This window comes from Harpia harpyja, chromosome Z, assembly GCF_026419915.1.
Source record: "Harpia harpyja isolate bHarHar1 chromosome Z, bHarHar1 primary haplotype, whole genome shotgun sequence".
Classification (NCBI taxonomy): Eukaryota; Metazoa; Chordata; class Aves; order Accipitriformes; family Accipitridae; genus Harpia; species Harpia harpyja.
This window is the reverse complement of record NC_068969.1, coordinates 52,118,930-52,136,586: the sequence shown is the minus strand read 5'-3', so window position 1 is coordinate 52,136,586 and position 17,657 is coordinate 52,118,930.

Sequence of the window (17,657 nt, the reverse complement as noted above, 5' to 3'; positions counted from 1 at the left end):
AATGGAAAAACAAAGAATTTCTTCTGCTTTTGTTTATGATGTGTTAAGTTATTTTGTACCTTGAAAACTCAGGTAAAATATTCCTTTCTGGAGCCATACCTACTTACGTTTTTCTTGTAATTTCCTATGAGTGGAAAGCACCCAGGACTTTAGTCTTTTTACTTATAGTAAGAAAACCAGAAAGAATATCAACTATATTGGCTGGCTTCCAAGTTTTCCAGCATCAGTTTCAGTCAACCACATGATACAGGCCACTTTGAAGCCACCAACTCTACAAACCCTCAAACCTTATAAACTTCATACCTGTCTATGTGTTTTTTTCTCTCCCTTCCTTTTGTTTTTCCCCTTTTTAATTGGGGGGGGGGCACCTCTATTTTAATTTCCTTTGTGGGGTTTAACTCAACTTGACTGTTCATGTAGTCTCCTTCCTTTACCTGAACAGCTATTCAGTATCTTGTGATATAATTAAAAAAATACCCTAAGACTAAGTACCATTGTCCCCCTCTATAGTAGTAAATCTCTATGGAAGCATGGTTACTGGTACAGATTAATTTATTGTTATTACTACTAACAAGACAGAATCGTGGGTCTTTGTTTAGAAATTAACCACACACAAACATAAAAAGGTATGGAAGAATAATTGAATAGCCACTACAGGTTAAAGTACTTGAATAAAGGATTTCCAGACAACTTGATTTTCTTCACATGGAGGAAAAAAAGAATAGAAAACATGCCATGAAAAAAAATCACACTTAACAACCTATTTCAGTGCTGGTTTCTCAAATAAGAGAAAACACACTTTTCATTTGAACAACTCTCATTAAAGATGTTATATCAAAGAAGGATAGCTAATGTTTATTATAACATTGTTTTCCAGAAAGAAAACTCTCAATCATATCTTTCATCTTTGTTTTGAAAAAAGAAAAGATGACAACTACCTTTGAATATAGTCTTTCATGCACCTGTTTTAATGTATTAGTTGACTTAATCCAGGGATGTGTAGGAAAGGAACAAAATCTAAACTAGAGTAAATACATTCTCCTCTCTCTTGTTTTGGCAGATTGGCTAGAGCTCTTCTGAAGTCAGTTTTTGTTTTTTTTTTTTTCTTAATGAAAACCTCAATTTGAATTAAGTCACAGGCACAAGTGTTCTGGACTTAACTGCATTTAGCTCCTGAGGACCCAATAGGACATGGGTTCTATTTTGCAAGGTACCATGGCAGCACATTGAAGGACCTGTCCTTATCACAAAGATATTTCAGACAAAACGAACAAGAGAAATCAGGTCAAAGGGTCAGTATAGGCACTGAGAGAAGTTACATCTGATTTTACAGGACTAAACCAGTGCAAAAGTTCTTCAAACATCTGCCCAGCCTTGTGTACCTGCTGGGCCGGTGGTATTCTTCTGTTGCACACCCTGCGTAACCACAGGACAGCAGATGTACTCAAGTCCTGGTCTTGGTGGCTTGTGACAGCAGCTCCCAATTGTTTGCGCAGAGGTGTTTCCTGGATCCACAGTCCCATATATCAACAGTTATGTGCATTCAGCGATCACCAGGTTACAGAATCCTTGCTGATTTAATCATGACTCACAAATAAGCAGCTCAAGACAGGCACCGAGGAGCTCCTTGCACCAGCTTCTGCCTGCTTCCCTGAGTGCAGGTGCTTACCTGAGCCCTGGACCAGCCTGCTTCCCTGCCCACAGGTCTCCAGGGCGTGTGTCAGAGGTGGGCTGGCAAGGCAGGATGAGACAAAGAGCTCAGAACAACCTATGCCGGGGTGGAAAAGCAAGGAGATAGGACTAGCACCTGTTTGTGGTGAGTGTAGGAGATGGTTAGGGGAAAGCTGGTGTTATGAATTTGGGGAAGAAAGAGGATATATGGCAGGGAGGAATGGATGGACATGCATTCCTTCTTCCTGGCTGGACCCGAGCATGCCCAGGTACTGTGGCTCTAGTTCACCATGACTGATGCTGCTATCTTAAAAATCAGGTTTGGGAATTACTGTGTTAAAATAAGCATCACTATAAGCTACTCAAAGTATTCTGGCAGCTGTTGTTTTAGGAAAGTATGAATTTAAGGTAGAGGAAACTACTATGCACCAGGCTCCTAGCAGCATCACAGGAAAAGCCACATGCTGTTCAGCACTTTTGCTGCAGATCAGTGCTGCCCACTTTTCCAGACAGACTGGTAGATTAGCCACCAGTTTGCAACAGAGAAATTCTACTCTTCAGTATTGAATTCCACCCTGGGAAACAGCCTAGCTCAGGATAGAACACTATGACCACTTCTGGCTAGTGACGTCTCTGTGCACCAGTCAAATGTTACTTCTCTCATCTCTAAAACCTGCAACTTCCTTTCACCTGCTACAATGATGGTAGTTATTTTGTAGGGTGTGTTGTATGAAGTAGAATGCTGCAAAGTAAGCAATGACTGTAGTAATTATACGGTCAAATGGTTTACAGTTCTTTGTTTGAAAGATGGGATTTCCTGACTGGTCAGAAGCTCACTAGAATATCAAAGTTTCATTGTCTAAATGAAAGGGTGTATTGAGTATGATTCTGCTGGGGACTGTCCTGAGTGATGTCCTAGTCAATATTTTCATTATGATCTAGATGATGGAAGCGAAAGTATAGTTATTACATTTGTGAGCAGCACCAAGCCAGGAGCAAAAGTAAGAACAGTGAAGAATTCAAAATAATCTCACGAAAATGGAGGCACAACCCCCCCAGCTTCAAAAGCCACAGGATATATGAACACTCCTTAACTGCCTAGTTCAGTTTTAAGTTACAATGACTGTCTTGGCCTTAGTTATATAATGAGAACTTCCCATGTGTAAAGTTCAAGTCGTGGAGGCTTTTAAGGCACTGTGTTTTAATACTTACAGGGGAATTCAACATGTATCTTAACAAGGTTTTGCAAATATCTCCTTTTAGGAAAAGAAACAGTCATTTACAAGCTCAACAGATTGAGCCTTTAGTTACATAGGGGTGTGCTAATGGGACCTGGAGCATAGTATAAACTGGATCTGTGCTGTGGCCCTGTGAGATGTTTGCAGAAAGAGCCAAAGGAGAAATGTTGATGGGGTTATACCTGTGAGAACATTCCAGCTCTCTGCACTCCCCAAACTCTCCCAGAAATTAAAGCAGTAATAGGACGAGACATCTTTAACATCCTAAAGACAACTGAAAGCTGACCTCTTCTCACTAAATACTAAAGGGGATCTAGTTGTGGCTTAATGGTAAGAAACAGCAGGCAGTCACTTCCTTACAAATGAGGAATAAATTCTTACCACATGCTCAGATTTCCTGTTTAGATCTTTTGCTGTCTCAAATAGGAAACCCCTCAAAGCCATAAAAGGAGTCTGAATCTTCTGCAGTATGCCAGAGTGCCAGGATCTGTCAGGCCTACCTGGAAATGACCATTCCTTTTGCCATTTTGCTATACTTTAAAAGCTGCTTCATAGATTAGTTTATACCTTTCAGGTTATTAGAAAGTCCATTTAAGTGCTTCTAACCACAAAGCAACTTTACTTAATGTTCCAGCTCTGAGGAATCTGCTTTATCATACCCACAAGAAGCTTGTCTGAGAGCAATGGTTCTGGTGCTGCGTCCTAGACATGTAGGTTTTCTGCCAGAAGAAAGGAGATTTTCAGTAGGTTAAGGTAATTTGGTTTTGCTCCTTGCTGGGAAAGCCTGTAGATCTGCTGCACTCAGATTCTTTACAGCCAACTGCACATCATCAGGGAGGACCCCTGCGTGGACACTTGGACCAGAAGGAGAAGTTAGCCAGAGGGCAGGAATGGGTGGCCATGGGCTAGGGAGGAAGTGTGGGATGACAGCACCAGGCTGGGCTAGTTAAACACCTGCAGATTTGAGGTATTGGTTTGTCTGCGAAACAGAGTTAACCAGGCTTTCACTGTACAAGTGTCTCATGAAAATAAATAAATGCACTCACTCAGAAATTTAGGTATTTAGTGCTGATTGCCCTGAAGGAGCCCAAAGGGAAATTAGAAATTCTGTCTTCAGAGCAGGGCTTGAATAATGTTATAACTACATGAGAACAATGAGGAGAAAAATAAAATATTGAACAGCTGCTTTTGAAGTAAGTACCATCCATCCTGTGCAGTGAATAAATCAGGGATCCCTGGGAAAAAAATGGTATGTGAACATATGTTTAAATTGTGTCTTCATATTCATTGTAGCATTGCATTAGCTCCGTGCTGAAACTTCACTTGTAATCTAATGCGCTTTGGGTACTTGGTTGTGTGAACTTAACAAAAGTCTCTGTGTGAACTGTGATTGCCTGTTTGCACACACATTTTTTCCTTTAATAATTTTTTGCAACCCTCTTTGGTTGGTGGAAGGAGCTGCCACAACGTTGTAGGATGCTTTCAACACCTCTTTGCTAATCAGACTGTGATCATCCCTCCCTTGTGACACACTGGACTGCTCTGGAGCTTTGATAAACACCAGGATTTTGGGATGCTGCTCTCTCCACAGAATGGGGTGAAACCCTCCCTTGGCAGGTTTGCATGCTTTGGAGGACAGCCTGGGAAGGCACCATACCACCCGCCCATGCAGAGGGAGAAGAATGGCATGGGGGAAGCCCCTTTTCCTTCTCCACACAGGTGAGTGTTGACGCGGAAGTCACGGACACTGCACACAATCAATATGATCAAGCAGATGTCACTTTATTGCCAAGATAGCTCGGTTTATATGTTCATTCTAGTTACTGTTCACGCATAAGCAAATTAGAGATTGGTTAGCATGAGCTGTCCACGCGCCTAGTTACACCTAATGATTGGTTATATCAACACTGTACACACACATAAGCATAAGGCATAATTGGTTGTATTAACTAAAACATGCGAAACTTGTCTCAGTCTAATTGGTCAAGATAAGCTGTCGAATTGAGGTTCTTTGTGCCAAGTTCCCTTTATCGTGGAATGCGCACCTGTGTTCTTCTAATTGGCATCTTTCTTTTTTTGTCTTCTTGTTTATTCTGTTCAAGGCCTTCTAAAGGCGTCCGGAATGCTCTTACTACCGTTAGCTAAATATGTGTCCACAAGCAAAGCATCCTTGAAGTCTGCTGCCTACAAAACATCCTTGGCTCACAAATTGATCAATTCTATCAAGTCTGGATTGTTCACTGTGTGCCCATTACTTTCCAAGTATCCCACAGGTGAGTACCCCTGGTTCACTCATACTGCAGGCATGGAGTTTGTTGCTACCATTTCGGGAAGGAAAATGTTGCCGCTGAGCTTGCCTCTTGAGTTTCTCTAGTTCTTAGTGTGGCTCTGAAGTGGTGGGTCCCTAGATGATGGGAGCCCGAGGAGCTGTGGATGCTGCCCTTACAGCTGCTGTCTGGCTCCAGCATGGCCACATGGCCCTACGTGGGATAACGAGCCCAGCCCACGTCAGCAGTAGCGAACAGTGTGTCAAATGCACATACAAAGGACAAATTTTGAGAGCAAAGAAGGAGTTGTCAACAGTATTCAAGGAAAATGAAGAAAACGTGGTGGTAAGACAGGGAGGTATAAAAACAATAAATTACAAATTTTGCACCGATGAAGAACATTTCCATACTTCATGTCACAGAACACAGTCTATTGCATCACAGTAATAATCAGCATAAAATGAGATGCATGTTGCAATACCGTTATCACTTAATAGATCAAGTGCACAAATGTCATTGCTTATGCACATTTACTGAAACAAATTTACTTGAAAATGAACTGAATTAATCAACAGGTCACCCCTACCTCTGCCTTTTAGAGGAAGTCAAATCAGTTCCCAACATGCACCCAGCTGTGGTAAGGGAGTACAGAGCAGGGAGCTTAGTATGCAAGCAGCTGCTGTTCTGCTTCTGCCTAAGTGAGAAAACAGGATGGTTTCAAAAAGCTGTTAGTAGCTCTGTGTATGTGCTGTGTAATGTATTATGCAAATGCACTCCTTTAAACATTAATTTGAGGTCAGTCTGGAAAAATGCCAATATTCTTATAGTTAGTTGAGAAACTGCTCTTTGATAAGGTTAGTTGCTAATTTTGTTAATTTGTTATTACAACCCATATTAAGCCATTTGATCTTGTCATTGAAAATACCAATTTTCTTACACTTTAATCACTTCAATATTTATTACAATTGTACCAGTCTGTTCAGTTAATAATTGACCAAACAAAAGACTGCACTCAAGTTAATGGCATCATTTTCTTACTTGTGTAACTGCTACCAAATAGTGGCCAGCTGGGCTCATTGTGGGGCTGAATGCCCAGAGTTTTCAGGAATGACAGAGCAAAACAATGCTGCACAGGCTGAGGCCAAGTGGTGTTATGAAGACTTGGACTTGAAATGGCACACTACATATTCATATTTGGAAAACAAGAAGCCTGATTATCTCTGCTGAGATCTAATTGTGACTAAACTGGTAGCTAAGGTGAGGTGTTTGTCTGGAAAAGACAAATTGTCTTTGTGGTTTGGCTGCTCATAGTGAAGTGATGAGTGTTGGAAGATTGCATTAAGCAGCTGAAAGTCAGAGGATATACAGATCACAAAGCATCTCAATTGGCTTTCACAGTTATATGACATTGCACATGAACTAGCTCTACCTGGAGGGCCTGCTTAGTTTGTGGTTAGGTTAGTTAACTCATTAAGTAATATATTATCAGGATGTTAGAAGACTAAAATTAGCATGAAAGAGTAATGCATATTTTTCTACATTTTTGGGAAGCTGCAGCTCATTGGCATTGCTAGGCTCTACAATATTGTCACTTGACTGATAGCATACTTGCTATTGGCAGTATGTTCTTTGCCATACTGCCTTATGCAGATCAATTAAGACATGAATCCAGTGACAATCTAATCTTTGTTTAAGGCTACATTTCCTGATTTGTGGCGATGCGGACTAGAGGACCCTGTAGGAGCACTGACTATAGGAAAATGGCTGAACGTGAAGCCATTTTCCCAGTTTTAGGAGAACCATGTCATGAATGAAGCAAATGCTAGTAATCTTAGGCTGTATTTATCCTGCTGTGCTTAGAGCTCAAAAGCATCAAAGATTTGAGGGTTCAAGTAGTGCTGGTGATTTAACAGGTGTTGAGGAAGGATCTCATACAAATATTTTGTCAACAAACTTCTGCATGTGACATGGCCAGTCATATATACTAATTATTTACTACTGCAAAAACATTCATGCAGAATCTGCTGCTCCACAGAATGATGAAACTATTAAAGCACAGTCATCCAAATGACACGTGAGAACATGGCTGAGAGTTGTGCAATCAGAGCAGTCAATTTTCAGTGAAGATCCTCCACAAAGGTCCTAACTGCAGTCTGTGTGCACTTATTTCTGGCAGAATAAATGCTGAACACCTCCATTTGTGAATATACCCAGAAACTGTGTCTACTTTTGAAAATAAAGGCTGGCTTTGCAAACTGTACATGCAATTAAGTGGTTCAGCTGCATACAAGTATGCCACAACTATGCACACAAAGAGTTTGTGTGTGCATACGAGCATGTGTAAAGGGTCATTTGTTACTGTTGTACTTTAACCAAGTGCAAACCCTTCTTCTGCAAAACAATAGACAATTCCTGTTCCAATTCTCTAAGTAGGCAAGAAAAAAGCAAGGTAGAAAGCAGTTATATCATATATATACAGCTATTACATATGAAATGATCCTCTGCAGCTATCTTTTTTGTTTGGTGTAATTTTTATTTTGAAACTTAAAAAAAAAAATCACTTTTGTATGAAACAGAAGAGATAAGGAGAGGAGAATTAATTTAATGGTCTTTTTTGGCTGGGGAAGGAGGAGTTTATCTCTGTGACTCTTTTCTTATGTGCTGGAGATGAAAGCTCCCATGTGCAGTGTGAAAGTGAGTGTACACATTTGATCTGTGTACCCCTGCCAGTTGTCAAGCAAGTAACTGACGGAAATGGTAGTTGTTCCACAGGCAAACTGGCACTGAAGAGTGATGAAATTTGTTTGTTTCTAGTAGGTGTCACAGATACATGCTGACAGCTACAGACTGATGAGCAGCAAGCATCTGAGGTTCTGTTAAAGGAAGAGAGGGTTCCCTAGCACTGACAGACCCCACTTCTACTTCGGTCTGTCTCCTTTCTGTCACTTCAGGCCAACTATGTGTCCTGTTATTCCAGTCAGCTCTTTCCTGCCTGCTAGACCGTAACTCCTACTTTATGCTTTCTGCACATGATTCCTCACACGACAAAACTTAACTAATAACTCTTCCAGTCTCAATATCTTTCTCCAAGCCTTTTTCTTTCCCCTTCCTCCCCACCCCACCCCCCCAGCTTTCTCATCCCTTGCTGAGCCCTCTTCTGCCATTTTTGGTTGTGTTTCTGCTTAGTTAGATCCAGCACCACATTTTCCTGACATGTCTTTCCCTCTTCTGTCCTCTCTACCCTGGTTGCTAGCCTCATTCTGAGCAAGAGTGGAACCTGAAATTTTTCAAACTGTTTGACTGAAGGCAGACAACCAGCTTAGAAACTTTCTGTTTCAGTGGTTGAACTTGTCAAAACTAAAGTAATTATAAATGGGTTTTATTGGCTATGTCCCTAGAATCCAGTAATATTTGTACAAAAATATGAAAACTGAAATGCTGTTCTTGGGTACATAAGATACAGTCCTTGTTTCAGCATGAAAAAATAAAAATACGGAAATTCAATAGCAGTTATAATTAATTATTTATTATGAGGCACTCAGACATTCTGAATTATGAACAGAAACACTCTTCTAAATTATCCAAAAGTATAAAGAACCCTAACAAGGTTAGTTTGAACTGTTTATGATGGGAAAAACAAAGCCACTGATCCTTCTGTGCTTATGGTATATGAACATAAAAAATACACGAATGCAAAAATTGGCCAACAAAAGAGACATTTGGGCTCATCTCAACCCCACTTTCATGCTTTACACTGTATCTCCTTCTTTATTAGGTTTCTTCAGAGTTACTTGGTATATCACTTGAATAGGATTAAGGATTATTTAATCACTTTAACCTTAGGTTTGCTGTATCTATTCACATGCTCTTCCATATTAGTAACACAGTGTCTGTCCTTGCGGTGTGGATCTTTTCAATATGAGCTGACTGAAAATTTGAATGTTTGGTGCTCACAAAGTTCTGATATGTCGACATTTGTTTCCATATTGAAATGGGATTAAATGGTTGATGTATCAAAAGATTTCATTTTAAAAAAGAAGTAATAATTTTGAAATATCAGTTGTCTTTGAGGGGATGCAAGGGGAAAAAATGAACATTTTAACAGACAATTCTTCACCTGTTCTATTTGTTTCTCCATCCAGTTTTGAGAAATAATGAGATACCAGCCATCTATGCAGTGCTTTAATAAAAAGCCCAACTACTTGTAAATACAATCACTTATCCAGATTAAAGTGTTGTAGTCATTAGGATAGAGATTTTAGAAAAATATAATGCAAAGGACTATACTGAGAAACTAGTTTTCAGAAAAATTGTGGTTTGGATTACCTCCCAAAAAGAAACTTTTTTTTTTTCCTAAAATGATTAATAAAAATCAAACAATACATCAGTGGTAAGTAAAGGTTCTTTGTAACATTCTGCTCCTTTCTTAATAAATGAGAATATTTTCATTTTTTCCTTAGATGTTTGAGAGAAATATGGACATAATTTTCCTATGTTCATTAAACTTTAAATTTTCAATATATGAGTATACCTCGGAATAATTTATGTTAGTTTGTTTACCTCTGTGGAAGAAAAAATATATATGGGTACATATTTATTATTTGAGACATAGGCTGCACTTTCTCAGCTAATGATTCCCAATTTGAGAAGAATAGTCTTTCTGTTTCCAGCTTTGCATATGGAATGTGGTGCATGCTACAAAACTCCTGATCAATATTTGATGAATATTAATTTTCTGCTAAGTCATCCTGGATGTGTAAGAGATTTTTTTTTTTTTTAGTTTTCTTTTCTTTACTTTTCTAAAACACCACAGCTTCTCTAGCACAAATATTCAAGGAAAGCTTAAAAAAATGAACTTGAATTTTAGAACGAAATTTATTTCAGTCTACACAGTTAGTACTCGTATGTTGAGTACCACATTCTGTCCTGGTTTCAGCTGGGCTAGAGTTAATTTTTAGTAGCTAGTATAGAGTTATGTTTTGGATTTAGTATCAGAATAATGTTGATAACACACAGATGTTTTCAGTTGTTGTTAAGTAGTGTTTATACTAAGTCAAGGATTTTTCAGCTTCTCATGCCCAGCCAGCAAAAAGGCTGGAGGGGCACAAGAAGTAGGGAGGGCACACAGCCAGGGCAGCTGGCCCAAACTGGCCAATGGGGTATTCCATACCATGTGATGTCATGCCCAGTATATAAACTGGGGAGGATGGCCTGGGGGAGGGTCGCTGCTTGGGAACTAACCGGGCATCGGTCAGCAAGTGGTGAGCAATTGCATCGTGCATCACTTATTTTGTATATTCCAATCCTTTTATTAGTATTGTCATTTTAATATTGTTATTATTAACATTATTAGTTTCTTCCTTTCTGTTCTATTAAACTGCTCTTATCTCAACCCACAAGTTTTACCTTTTTCCTTCCAATTCTGTCCCCCATCCCACTGGCTGGGGGGGGAAAGTGAGAGAGGGGCTGTGTGGTACTTAGTTGCTGGCTGGGGTTAAACCATGATACATCCAGGTGCATAACTTAGAGTTCACACATAATGATTATTGATATAAGTTGTTCTGTTAGGAAACAGACAATATCGTGTCTGGTATATTCATGAGTGAAACGATATAAATTAAGTGTTCTAAACAATGTGTTAACCAAAAATTATTAGCTCACTGTGTTCACCAATAATTTTGAATAATGAATGCCTGAGAACATTGCCATTTGTTAGTGGCCAATTTGCAAAGAAACAGGAAAATTTGTCAAATAAATTATGCATTACGAATCATATGGTCTGTTTTCCTTGGATATGAGGTTGGCTTCAATAAATCTGTCCTTTGAAAATCCCTGAGCTCTTTCTGACTATCACTTTATTATCACTTCAGAGGCTTCAGACTTAACATTTCCTCGATACTGATTTTGTAAAAATCAAAGGATGTTTCACCTCCTAACTAAAATAAGTATCTATCTGGATGTTGTGGAATCATTATTTAGCAGTATTTTCTAAGGAGCAATATTTACCTTCTGATGTTAGACATTATGAAACATTTAATAGAATCATGTGTTTTCATGGCTTACATGATGGATTCATTTGAGCTGATACTGTTTTGTGCTGAAATATTTTAATAAAATACTTAATATATAATTATATAATATATGGTGTATATAATAATTATCTATTATAATATACATAATATGACTTTCACATTTAAAAATATATATAATATATTATCATATAATGTACTTATACTACTTTTCTCTTCAGGGTTAGCTGATAATTTTGTCAGAGTACTTTTCCTGTAGCCTATTCTGCTCATACCAGAAAAGCTTCTAGCAAGGGTTTGAAAGGTGATCATCTTAACAGACACGCCTAGTGCTATAGGCTTCAGCTTGGTCTATGTGTTGGAAATCACATATGCTGGCTCAGTGATTTTTTTGACCTATAAGCTTGAATACCATTTCTGCTGCACTTATATGGGATTTAAACAGAAATGTATGCTGTTCAACACAGGATGTAAAATTTGTAACTTAAGGAATTATTCCCAATTTGTAGGGTTAGCGGTCTGGAAAGATATGGGATTACATCATATGGTTTGTGAAGTTACTTTCTTAATGTCTCCTTTTTAAAGTTCTTGCTGTGTGCTTTCACTTTCAAAACTATCTGTATGAATAATGGAAGGTACATGTGGAAGTTATCTACATAAAGTATTGTTCTTTTCTCACTGTCACAAATACCACATCTATGTTAGGGGAGAAAGAATTGACTAAAAAGTTCCCAGCAACTTCATAATTCAGTTTATTGTAAATAATGGTTAAAATAATGGCTTGTTCTATCTGAATTTCATCCCTTCTGCCATGTCTCCATTCAAAACACAGACATCAATATTTACTGCTGTTTTTTCATTCAGCCCTACAGTTCAAATTTCTTTGTCTAAAAACAAGGAAAAAAAAATCTATGCGTCAATTTTGTAGACTTGTTGTCATCTCAGTTCTTTGTCACTTGAATTTTCATTTTAGAATGTTCACTTCCTTTTCCTTGAAAGTACAATATTTTGATAGTGCTGCAGAAAATAATTCCTACTCTGTCGTTTCTGACATTTCGCGGAATGGAATAATATAGTAACTTTAGTTTCTGAGGGCAACATCTTATAACATTTGGCCTAAGTATTATAGAAAAAAGCTTTGTGGTAAATAAAATATAAATGAGTGTGTGTTATTTATTCCAAATATAGTTATGATGAAGGTACTGAGAATACTACTTCAGACTGATTTCTCTTGAGTAGTTGCATAGGAAGAAGAGGTTTCATTTCTCAAAATACAGTACATTTTTTACATTAGTTTTCATTCTGAATTGGAACAAAACATTTAATATTGAAACAGTTTTTTTGTAAAATAGATTGGAATGAACCAGTTAACTTTTAGGTAGTAAATCACAATGTAAAGTAAAAAATGTAATAAATATAAAATTTCAAAGCAAAGAAGTGTAACACTGTCTCAAAAAGGTTGATATTGGAATATTTTGACCTTTTCAAATTCTTTCAATTAATTGAAAAATCATATTACTCAACTTTAAATGTATACATATTATGAATTATACAATATAAATCAAATTTTCTATTTTTAATTGTCCACCTGGAAAATATAGTGATAAAAACTTGAAGTGTTATAAAGTTGTTGCAAAGGCTGTTATGACAATCTTATTGTATGACATACTTGTGTGTGATTGAACAACTTCATTATATCATATTAAATTAGTATTTCTAATCTCAAATATATTTTTTTAAGACTTACTAAATGCATTTCTGCTAATCTGTTTATTTTACAGTAAACCTTATAAAGCAAAAAGACTTTCCAGATACAAGAGCAGTATCTGTTAATTAGTAATTTGCTCCATAAAGCATGATAACCATGTTAGAATTAGTATTAGATGAGGCACATGAAAAATCCAGTGCTTTTGATGTCTTCCCTCTAAAGGAAAGTACAGTAACCACCTAAAAACCTACCATATCAGGATTTTTCCCAGCAAGTTATACCAGGTCAGTTCTGAACATAATTGCTTTTGTAAATGTTAGCTGCTGTAGGATATCAGGATTTTAATTTACCAGGGGAAATAACTACTCAACCATGCAGTGTATCTGACATTGACTTGATCCTGGTATGATTTATGAGGTGATAACTTCGATTCAATTGCTGGTATGCTTATTGTAATTCACTGAGAAGTGACTGATTTGATGTACGGTGGTTGCTCTTAAAAAGTTAATTCTCTTTTTGTTGCTTCTGTAGGTTTGAGAGAGAATCCATAGTTAAAAGGTGGATAGCACTGGAACTGATGACTTCTCTGAAGGTGGAATGAACTTTTGAAGTGTGACCTCTGTACAAAATGTTTACTTTGATAAATGTATCCAATTCCTATTCTGATAGGAGGTGTGCCTTAGAATATTTTTGTAGAGTTGCTTGGTGTTTGGTACTGGCGGAACCCAGACGATAATTTAAACTTCAAGTGTATCATAGAATTTTACCATTTCAGCTTCAGCAGTAATACAACACTGTAAATTTCTACCCTAAAAGCACTGTGAAATTAGCAATCTGGGACTTTATTTTGTCATTTTTTTTCTGTAGTGAGAATGCTTACATTATATTCTAAATGATGTTGATTTCCGGACTGCTAACACTGCAGGTTCAGTCAGGTTTGTGAATACTGTATCACATTGGCTGTTTTCCATCTTGAACATCTTTGCTAGTAAAAGGAGGACAAATCAATACTCCACTTGAACCTGTGCTGCCCCATAGACTCCTGTTTTCAATTACAGTCATAGCAAATCCACAGAATTTATCAGTGTTTGGGGTTTTTTTTCCTACTATCAAGAAATGTAAACATTTGAGATTTCTTCATGAAGTTGTGCTTAAGCTATAACTATACATAAAACCCCTGAAGTTAAACACCTTAAATTTTTATTACTCACAACTCTTAGTTTGAATACCTCATTTGACGTATTTTGTTTGAAATATAGTTATATGCTTTGACCTTGAATCCAGTATTTGTGGGTGTCACTTCAATTTCTGGCAGATTTAGAAAGATAGTTATCAAATTGGAATTTCTGAATACCTGATTTTAACACAGGGGCAGATTTTAATCTTACATGAAGATTACACTAGGTTAAATCATTTGACAGAGTGGAGTAACTCACTGAATAGGGTTATTCTGAATTTATATTTGTTTAACTGAGAAGACCACTTATATCTAATTTTTTTAAGAAAATGTGATAATTTAGTGTTATAGTTTTATGTTTTAGACTTCTGTAAAATCCCACATTCATTCAGTCATTAGTATTAATAAAAATTAATTACTTTCTTGCCTTCCCCAGTTTTGCTGTAACAGATTTTGTTTCTATTATAGAATCTATTTTCCTCTTGTTGAATAAATGGGGCTAGCTGTGTTGGTAGTTCACCATGCATGTATCAAGAGAGTCTTTTCTCTTCAAATTTAATTTTCTTTGATTTTCACAGCTTTGCATAGATATCCAGTGTGGAAAAGCTCTTAGCCTGTCTTTTAAAAAAATGAGTTTAGTGCCTGTGAATAGCTCAATATCCCCAGAGGCTGGAATGTTCTCTTTATTCAGTGAAAACACACAACAAAATGCAGGAAAGGTATAAACTTTTGGCTGGTTTCCTTGTGCAACTAAACAAAGGGCTGAAATGACAATATCTAAATAAGAGTATTTTATTTTCATTGAAATTTAGGAGTGAATGTTGAATCTACCAAGGAAAGTATATTTATGTAGCATGGCTGTGTGGTAACTGCGTGGCTAATTAATTTCTATTCAGGCTGCTAAGCAGCCTTCTCATGGTAGGAATCTGCAAATTACCACTGAGCTGAGCTGAATTTGAAGAATTAAATGATGATGCAGAGCATCCAGTCTTATGACTCATTCATTTTCTATTGATTAGATGCTGGATGTGTTGATCGTCCAGGATTGTCAAAAAGTAGAGTTACAAGTAAACTCTTTTCATTATTTTAGTAATGTTTATCTGTCTAGATTAAACGTTAACATCCAGGAGCCTTCACATTCATACACTGTACAAACATGTGGAAAAAAACCCAAAGTCCTTATGTGATTTACTAGTCTGTTCTGTTTTCAAAACTCATTTAGGATCATAAAATGATTTAGTTTGGAAGAGACATCTGTAGGTCCCATCTAGCCGAAGCAAAGCAGGGATACCTTCCAAGTTAAAGTGTGTTGTTCAAGGCTTTATCCAACTGAATTTTGAAAAGCATCCAAGAATGGAGGTTCCACAACCTCTCTGCGTAACGTGTCCCTGCACTTACCTGCTCTCTCTGGGGAAGATTCTTCCCTTGGTTGGCATTTGCATTATCGCAACTTTTGCCTCTTGTCTGTGCACCTCTGAGCAGAGCCTGCCTCTGTAACACCCTGTTAGGTAGCTGATAAGATTGATATCAGATTGTTCTTCTCTAGGCTCAAAAATCTGGCTTCCTCAACCTCTTTGTGCTCCAAATCGACCAAAGGTACTAATCATTTAAGGCCAAAGCCACAGAGATTTGAAGTACCTGGATCTTACTTGGTATCTCAGTACTTAATTTTTTTTTTTTTTTTTTTTTCCCCTTGTACTGTAGACAAATGGCTTTGTGGATTTAGCCTGAAAATTGCAGGTTTGCTTTCTGGTTTGAATAATTTCTTAAGCTACTATCCACCAACATTGTAAATGAGGTAAAGTGACGGGGTAGGAGGAGAGAAGTAGCTGAAATATTTCCACAGCTAAAGAAGCTATATGTGCATCAAAGGGGATAGTAGTGAATCATTTAAAAAAATTTTCTCTTGTTCCCTGATGTAGATGTCATTTTAAATTATCTTATTTATCGTCTATGTTTTTTAATGTGCCATTTTAAAAATGAAGGCAAAAAGGCAAAAATCAATGTTCACATTTCAGATGAAATCCTGCTTGCACATGCTGTGCAAAAAAGAGAAACAGATTTGTCATTCTAAAGACAGCATTAATCCTGCCAGTATTTGTAGAGAGCTGCTATCCATAAATGTGTGTGCAATAGATAGTCTAATTGCTTCATTCATAGTTGCAGGATATGCATTCTCTTCCTTGGTGACAGCAAACTTCACGTTGTTTCCTATTCACTCTATTGCTCGAAGAAGATCAGGGCTGCATATCAATCACAGAAGCATCTGCTTGCATTAAACATTTCTTGCTCTTTTCCTGTGACAAGTGATTTATTGTCATGTTTGACAGTGCTTGTGTTTGTGTCATGTCAATGCTGCCCAGAATCTTTTTCTTATAATTCAGTAGTGTTTGAGCGCTCGTCACTTTTAAATGCATTCCTTAACCCCCACATTACTGGCATTGTCCAAACTGGCAGTCAAACAACTTCTTAGAAGGATCTGAAATTTTTAAAGCCTTAATTATACAAATTGTCAGATCGTCTATATGTCTGCATGTTACTTGTGACCGCTCATGTGTTTTTGTCTGTTAGGAAATAATAAATGACATTCCCGCTGCAGGATAGAAAGCAAAAGATACAATAGCTACTCAGAGTGCAGAGATACTTCGGAATAAATACGCATGTACAGCAGTAGCAGGGGAATGGCTGATGTTTGGTATATATTTTTATAATACAAAAGTCAAAGCATATGCCATTTAAAACACCTTACCTTTGTAGACTCTGGGGATGACTTTCTCATATATTTTCACTAGTTTTTTATCTTTTTTTTTTTTCAATCTCAGGGCGGGGGGGGGCACTATCGATCTAAGTGAGTCTTTTATTCTTGCATTATTTTTTCCTACAGAGATGCATATTTTCTGTCCAAAGTAGGTGCAAATATAGTCAAGCCACAAATCCAGATAACAGAATTGTCCACAGGGATAAAAGCTGGAATATTTCAGCAATAAAAGTATAAACCTCTATTGTCTGAGATAATGGAGATACCTATTTTTGCTTATTGTAACACTTTAGACACAATATTTCTCTTAAAAGTAGCTTTATTGTCCTTGTCCTTTTAGTTTGCCTTTCTTTTTCATTTACTTTCTTTTCCTTCACTTATTTTTTCTCCTTCATTCCTCTCACAAATGCCTCTTTCTTTTCATTTTTGTAGTACTTTTTGCCCTAGGTCATGTTTCTAACTTTCCTTTTCTTCTTCTTTTCTCTTCTCTTTCTCTCCTTTTAAAGCCATATATCCTATGACATTAAAAAAACCCCAAATGTACTTTTTTTTCCTCTCATCCTTCTTTCCCCAGTATATAATCTGTGTGTTCTTATAATTTATTTTGTATGTGTACTCTTTCTTCTCTTTCCCAGTGTGTATTCATTCTCACCTTGTGTAACTGAAGGGACAACACAAGTACTTGTCCTGCTGCCTTTTCTCAAGTCCCACATCACCAGGAAACAAACAGAAAGAAAAGCTAACTTTAACTCTCACATGTTTTGATGCCTGCTCTTCTCCTACACGAAGCATCGTTGTCATCCACTCCT